Source organism: Salmo salar, chromosome ssa22 (assembly GCF_905237065.1).
Source record: "Salmo salar chromosome ssa22, Ssal_v3.1, whole genome shotgun sequence".
Lineage (NCBI taxonomy): Eukaryota > Metazoa > Chordata > Actinopteri > Salmoniformes > Salmonidae > Salmo > Salmo salar.
This window is the reverse complement of record NC_059463.1, coordinates 26,141,058-26,149,011: the sequence shown is the minus strand read 5'-3', so window position 1 is coordinate 26,149,011 and position 7,954 is coordinate 26,141,058.

Genomic DNA, 7,954 nt, shown 5'->3' with positions numbered 1-7,954 from the left:
ACGTCTGGACAATTTGCTGGCTGCCCGCGGGCGTTCGGAGAGGGTCCTGCCCGTTTCCGCCCCCGTGCACCCCCGCCCCTACCCCTATGGAGGTAGGGGGGCCGTGCCAAGGGACACCGGAGGAGGTGGCTCCTCCTGCACCAGCTGTGGTCGGAGAGGACACACGGCCGACCGGTGCTGGAGGAGCAAGTCTGGGAGTCGAGAGGGCAGGCAGAACACTTCTCGGTCACCTCAGGTGAGTCAGCACCAGATTCACCAAGAACCCCCTGTTGGTCACATGTTTTTACCTGTTTTGTTCACTAAATTTTTTCCCTCTTCCCAGCATAGGGCGCTAGTCGATTCAGGCGCAGCTGGGAATTTTATGGACCGTGGACTTGCCATTAAGCTGGGCATTCTGCGGGTGCCGATAGATTCCCCTTTCCCCGTGCACTCCCTAGATAGCCGACCATTAGGGTCAGGGCTAGTCAGGGAGTCTACGGTGCCACTGGACATGGTAACGCAGGGGAATCATATGGAACGCATTCGTTTTTTCCTTATTGATTCGCCTGCGTTTCCGGTGGAGCTGGGGGTCCCCTGGCTGGCTGGTCACAATCCCCGTATTTCGTGGAAACAGGGGGTTCTCCAGGGGTGTTCAGAGGAGTGTTCAGGGAGGTGTCTAGGAGTTTCCATAGGTGCCACGTCGGTGGAAAGTCCAGACCAGGTGTCCACCGTGCGCATTCCCCCTGAATACGCCAATTTGGCGATCGCTTTTTGTAAAAAGAGGGCGACTAAATTACCACCTCATCGACAGGGGGATTGTGCGATAGATCTCCAGGTTAACGCTGCGCTTCCCAGGAGTCACGTGTACCCCTTGTCACAGGAGGAGACGGCGGCTATGGAGACATATGTCACGGAATCCCTAGGACATGGGTACATTTGGCCCTCCATCTCACCCGCTTCCTCGAGTTTCTTTTTTGTGAAGAAAAAGGAGGGAGGTCTGCGTCCGTGCATTGATTACCGAGGTCTAAACGCTATCACGGTGGGGTTTAGTTACCCACTACCTATCATCGCTACGGCGGTGGAATCATTTCGCGGAGCACAGTTCTTCACAAAACTGGATCTCAGGAGCGCGTATAATCTGGTGCGTATCAAGAAGGGAGACGAGTGGAAAACCGCCTTTAGTACCACATCAGGCCATTGAGTACCTCGTCATGCCGTATGGATTGAAAAATGCTCCAGCCGTCTTTCAACCCTTTGTTGACGAAATTCTCAGGGACCTGCACGGGCAGGGAGTGATTGTCTATATCGATGACATTCTGATATATTCCGCCACCCGCTCCGCGCATGTGTCCCTGGTGCGCAAGGTGCTTGGTAGACTGCTGGAGCATGACCTATACGTTAAGGCTGAGAAGTGTGAGTTTTCCAAACGAGCCGTCTCCTTTCTGGGTTATCGCATTTCCACCACGGGGGTGGTGATGGAGTGTGACCGCGTTAAGGCCGTGCGTAATTGGCCGACTCCAACCACGGTGAAGGAGGTGCAGCGGTTCTTAGGCTTTGCCAATTACTACCGGAGGTTTATCCGGGGTTTTGGCCAGGTAGCGGCTCCCATTACCTCACTGCTGAAGGGGGGGCCGGTGCGTTTGCGATGGTCGACGGAGGCGGACGGAGCCTTCAAGAAGTTGAAGACGCTGTTCACCGACGCACCCGTGTTGGCGCACCCGGACCCGTCTTTAGCGTTCGTAGTGGAGGTGGACGCATCCGAGGCTGGGGTGGGTGCCGTGCTATCACAGCGCTCGGGTACGCCATCGAAACTCCGCCCCTGCGCTTTCTTTTCGAAGAAGCTCATTTCGGCGGAGCGTAACTACGATGTGGGGGACAGGGAGTTGCTAGCGGTGGTCAAAGCCCTGAGGGTGTGGCGGCACTGGCTTGAGGGGGCTAAACACCCCTTTCTCATCTGGACCGACCACCGAAACCTGGAGTACATCCGGGCAGCGAGGAGACTGAATCCACGTCAGGCGAGGTGGGCCATGTTCTTCGCCCGGTTTAGGTTTACCATCTCCTATAGACCGGGTTCCCTGAATACTAAAGCTGACGCGCTGTCCCGTCTCTATGACACGGAGGACCGGCCCATCGATCCAACTCCCATCATTCCAGCGTCTAGGCTGGTGGCACCAGTGGTATGGGAGGTGGACGCGGACATCGAGCGGGCATTGGTGTTGGAACCTGCGCAGGTGCCCGTGGGGCGCATGTATGTGCCGCTCGGTGTTCGTGATCGTTTGATTCGGTGGGCGCACACGCTACCTACTGCGGGTCATCCTGGTGAGGCGAGGACAGGCGAGGACAGTGCGGAGTCTAAGGGGGAAGTACTGGTGGCCCACCTTGGCTAAGGACGTGAGGTCCTATGTCTCTTCCTGTTCGGTGTGTGCCCAGAGTAAGGCTCCTAGGCATCTACCGAGAGAGAAGTTACAGCCCCTCCCCGTTCCACAACGACCATGGTCGCACCTGTCCATCGACTTCTTGACAGATCTTCCCCCCTCTCAGGGGAACACGGCGATTCTGGTGGTTGTGGATCGGTTCTCTAAGTCCTGCCGTCTCCTCCCATTGCCCGGTCTCCCTACGGCCCTGCAGGCTGCGGAGGCCCTATTTACCCACGTCTTCCGGCACTACGGGGTGCCGGAGGATATTGTCTCTGATCGAGGTTCCCAGTTCACATCCAGGGTCTGGAGAGCGTTTATGGAGCGGCTGGGGGTCTCGGTCAGTTTGACCTCCGGTTATCACCCCGAGAGCAATGGGCAGGCGGAGAGGGTGAACCAGGAGGTGGGCAGGTTCCTGAGGTCGTATTGCCAGGACCGGCCAGGGGAGTGGGCGAGGTATATTCCCTGGGCTGAATTAGCCCAGAACTCACTTCGCCACTCCTCTACTAACATATCACCCTTTCAGTGTGTGTTAGGTTACCAGCCGGCCCTGGCACCATGGCACCGGAGCCAGACCGAGGCTCCTGCGGTGGAGGACTGGGTCCAGCACTCCCAGGAGACCTGGAGAGCCATCCAGGACTCACTAAAGGAGGCCAGTGCACGGCAGAAGAGGAGTGCTGACCGCCACCGCAGTGAGGCGCCCGTGTTCGCACCGGGAGACAGGGTCTGGCTCTCGACCCGGAACCTGCCCCTCCGCGTGCCCTGCCGGAAGCTGGGGCCGCAGTGTGTGGGGCCCTTCAAAGTCCTGAGGAGGATAAACGAGGTGTGTTATCGGTTGCAACTCCCTTCCTATTACCGTATTAACCCCTCGTTTCATGTGTCTCTCCTCAGGCCGGTGGTAGCTGGTCCCCTTCAAGAAGATGAGGTGCCGGAGGTCCCTCCGCCCCCTCTGGACATCGGGGGTCCCCGGCGTACAGCGTACGGGCCATTCTGGACTCGAGACGCCGGGCGAGGGGCCTGCAGTACCTCGTGGACTACGGCCCGGAGGAGAGGTGCTGGGTGCCGGCAGAGGATGTCCTGGACCCATCTATGGTGAGGGATTTCCACTACCTCCGTCCGGATTGCCCTGCGCCTCGCCCTCCGGGTCGACCTCGAGGCCGGTGTCGGCGCGCTGCGGGAGCCGCGCACCAGGAGGGGGGTACTGTCACGATTCCCACCGATTCCCTTTTGCGTTTCCCTTTTTTTATTTTAGACACCTGTGGTCAATTAGCCATTAGAGGGGTTATTTAGTTTAGCTGGCCCGCTCCTTGTTGTGCGGGATTAATTGTTGTTATCGACTGTCTTGTTCGTGTCGGCTTGGCATTGTCGCACCTTGTATTTATTCCCCTGTGTTTGGGAACTTTGTTTTCTTCCTTCAAAGTGTTATTAAAAACACCACTCCCTGTGCTCGTTGCTTCCTGCGCCTCATTCCTAAAAACACGACTACCAACGCCGTTACAGAAAGATAGTTCCTAAACCAATTTTCTGGACCTTCACTGAGACCAATGTTTCTGAGTCTAGCTAGCAAAAATCCAATGTCAGCTGAATAAAAGGCCTTTGATAAATCCACAGAGCAGCACAATGTTGCTTTTTATCAAGTCCAATAATGATGTCGTTTGCCACTGCCATAGCTGCAGTTGTGGTGCTGTGCCCCAATTTAAAGACTGAACCCCGCTCAGTTTTTTTAACTGTGAGTTCACTAGGGATTCATAGACTTTGGTCAGAATAGGGAGTTTAGAGATAGGACGATAGTTATTAGCATCTGAGGGATCTCCACCCTTTAGCAGTGGGAGGACATAAGCTGATTTACAAATGCTGGGTATGGAATTGGTCAAGAGACTCAAGTTGGAAATGTGAGCCACAGGTTCAGTAGTAATACCAGCTACTATCTTTAAGAGGTAGGGGTCCAGGTTGTCTGGACCTGCAGACTTTTTAGTGTCTATTGCCTTAGTGCTTTATAGACCTCAGTATAAGAAATAGGCTCAAAGTTAAATGGTTCACATGAGGGCCTATATCATAGTTGACTGTAACAGAGCTTACATTAGAGGCCTGGGCCCCACCATTATCAAAGACTGAACCAGCAGATATGAAGTGCTTGTTAAAAAACCCTACAATATGGGCTTTATCCTTCACTTCATTAGAATCCATCATTAAATGGTCAGGAAGGCCAGAGGACTATGGGGGTGATGAGCTTTGAGGGCACTATGGTGTTGAACGCTGATCTGTAGTCAATGAATAGTATTCTCACATAGGTGTTCCTTTTGTGCAGGTGGGAAAAGGCAGTGTGGAGGGCAATATAGATTGCATCATCTGTGGATCTGTTGGGGTGGTATGCAAATTGGAGTGGGTCTAGGGTTTCTGGGATAATGGTGTTGATGTGAGGCATCGCCAGCCTTTCAAAGCACTTCATGGCTACAGACGTGAGCGCTACGGGTCAGTAGTCATTTAGGCAGGTTACCTTGGTGTTCTTGGGCACAGGGACTATGGTGGTCTGCTTGAAATATGTAGGTATTACAGACTCGGTCAGGGAGAGGTTGAAAATGTGATTGAAGACACTTGCCAGTTGGTCAGCGCATGCTCGGAGTAGACGTCCTGGTAATCCATCTGGCCCTGTGGCCTTGTGAATGTTGACCTGTTTAAAGGTCTTACTCACATCAGCTACGGAGAGCGTGATCACTCAGTCATCCGGAACAGCTGATGCTCTCATGCATGCTGCAGTGTTGCTTGCTACTTTCACAACCCTGTGAAAATTATCATTATTTATTTCATCTGTAGCCTAATTAACTGCATGTTTCCACAACAAGTCATAGTGAGAGGACCACACAACATGTCATTGCACGACTCCAAGTTAACTTCAATCAATCAAATGTATTTATAAATCACTTTTTACCTAAAACCCCAGACAGCAAGCAATGCAGATGTAGAAGCATGGTGGCTAGGAAAAACTCCATAGAAAGGCAGGAACCTAGAAACAAACCTAGAGAGGAACCAGGCTCTGAGGGGTGGCCAGTCTTGCTGTGCCGGGTGGAGATAGTACATGGCCATTATGTCCAGATTGTTCTTCAAGATGTTCAAACATTCATAGATGACCAGCAGGGTCATTCAGAGGTTGAGACAGCAGGTGTGGGAGAGAGAGAGAGAGAGAGTCAAAAACAGCAGATCCCAGACAAGGTAGCACTTCTGGTGAACAGGTCAGGGTTCCATAGCCGCAGGCAGAACAGTTGAAACTGGATTAGCGGCACGACCAGGAGGACTGGGGACAGCCAGGAGTCATCAGGCATGGTCCTAGGGCTCAGATCCTCCGGGAGGAGAGAGAGAGAGAGAAGTATACTTAAATTCACACAGAACACCAGATAAGGTTGGATGGAATCCTGGTTGGTAAAAGTGATTCAAACTGTGGAATCATGCGTATTTGGACTAGATAATTTTAACCAAGGTCAGAATGTTGTTATATACATTCAACAAATATCAGTTGAAATCACACTGTGGATGTATTATACTTTCAATTGCATTGGGGGCATACTTACAGTATGTATATATTTTTTGTCATTTAGCAGAGGCTCTTATCCAGAGCAAATATCCTACCAACGGGACATCAAAAACTGTAATATCCTATGTTTCACGGAATCGTGGCTGAATGACGACATGGATATTCAGCTAGCGGGATATACGCTGCACCGGCAGGATAGAACAGCACGCTCCGGTAAGACGAGGGGGACGGTCTGTGCATATTTGTAAACACAGCTGGTGCACGAAATCTAAGGAAGTCTTTAGATTTTTCTCGCCTGAAGTAGAGTATATTGTGATAAATTGCAGGCCACACTACTTGCCTAGAGAGTTCTCAGCTAAACTTTTCATGGCTGTTTTTTACCACCACAAACAGTTGCTGGCACTAAGACCGCACTCAGTCAGCTGTATAAGGAAATAAGCAAACAGCGTCAATACAGGGCTAAGATTGAATCATACTACACCGGCTCCGACGCTCGTCGGATGTGGCAGGGCTTGCAAACTATTACAGACTACAAAGGGAAGCACAGCCGCAAGCTGCCCAGTGACACGAGCCTACCAGACGAGCTAAATCACTTCTATGCTCGCTTCGAGGCAAGCAACACTGAGGCATGCATGAGGTGGTGGCCCAAAGAATTGTCAAAGACCCCAGCCACCCCAGTCATAGACTGTTCTCTCTACTACCACATGGCAAGCGGTACCAAGTGCCAAGTCTAGGACAAAAAGGCTTCTCAACAGTTTTTACTCCCAAGCCATAAGACTTCCTGAACAGGTAACCAAATGGTTACCTGGACTATTTGCATTGTGTGCCCCCCCAACCCCTCTTTTACGCTGCTGCTACTCTCTGTTTATCATATATGCATAGTCACTTTAACCATACCTACATGTACATACTACCTCAATTGGCCCAACCAACCAGTGCTCCCGCACATTGGCTAACCAGGCTATCTGCATTGTGTCCCACCACCCGCCAACCCCTCTTTTTACACTACTGCTACTCACTGTAAGGTCTACACCTGTTGTATTCAGTGCACATGACAAATAAACTTTGATTTGATTTGATTGAACTTTCAGTAGTGAGTGCATACCTTTTCATTTGATACTGGTCCTCCATGGGAATGGAATCCACAACCCTGGCGTTGCAAGCACCATGCTCTACCAACTGAGGTACACGGGACCATATGCACTGTACAGCCTAACCTATGGATGTTGTACCCATGAAATGGGGTATAGGCCCACTCACCGACACTCACAGTACACTACTGTGTAGAATTTACACAAATATTAGCATCTTCACTCTTATTGCAGGACTTTGACTGTGGGAAATCATCTATCCAGTCAGTCTATAGTGTGTATTGGACATTCAAAATGCACTGTACAGCCTAACCATGCAACATCCAAGTCCCGCAATAACTGCTATGACGCTAATACTTGTGAAAACTTTTCACAGTTGTGTTCTGTGTCACCGAGAAGGCTGATACCCCATTTAATGGGTTCACAATCTCTAGCTTAGGCTGCACAGTCCAATATGAATGTTCAATACACACAATAGGTCATACAGGGGCTCCTGAGTGGCACAGCGGTCTAAGGCACTGCATCTCAGTGCTTGAGGTGTCACTATAGACACCCTGGTTTGAATCCAGGCTGTATCACAACTGGCTGTGATTGGGAGTCCCCATAGGGTGGCGCACAATTGGCCCAGCGTCATCCGGGTTTGGCTGGTGTAGGCCGTCATTGTAAATAAGAATTTGTTCTTAACTGACTTGCCTAGTTAAATAAATAAAAATAAATACAGTGAGCTGATTTCCCACAGATAAAGTTCCATAATAAGAGCTAAGATGCTAATATTTGTGGGCACTCTACACAGTTGTGTTCTGTGAGTGTCAATGAGTAGGCTGAAACCTCATTTCATGGGTGCAACATCCATAGGTTAGGCTGTACACAGTGTATATAAGTATGCCCCCAAGGCAATTCTAAAGATGAATAGATTCACAGTGCGATATTAACTAATTATT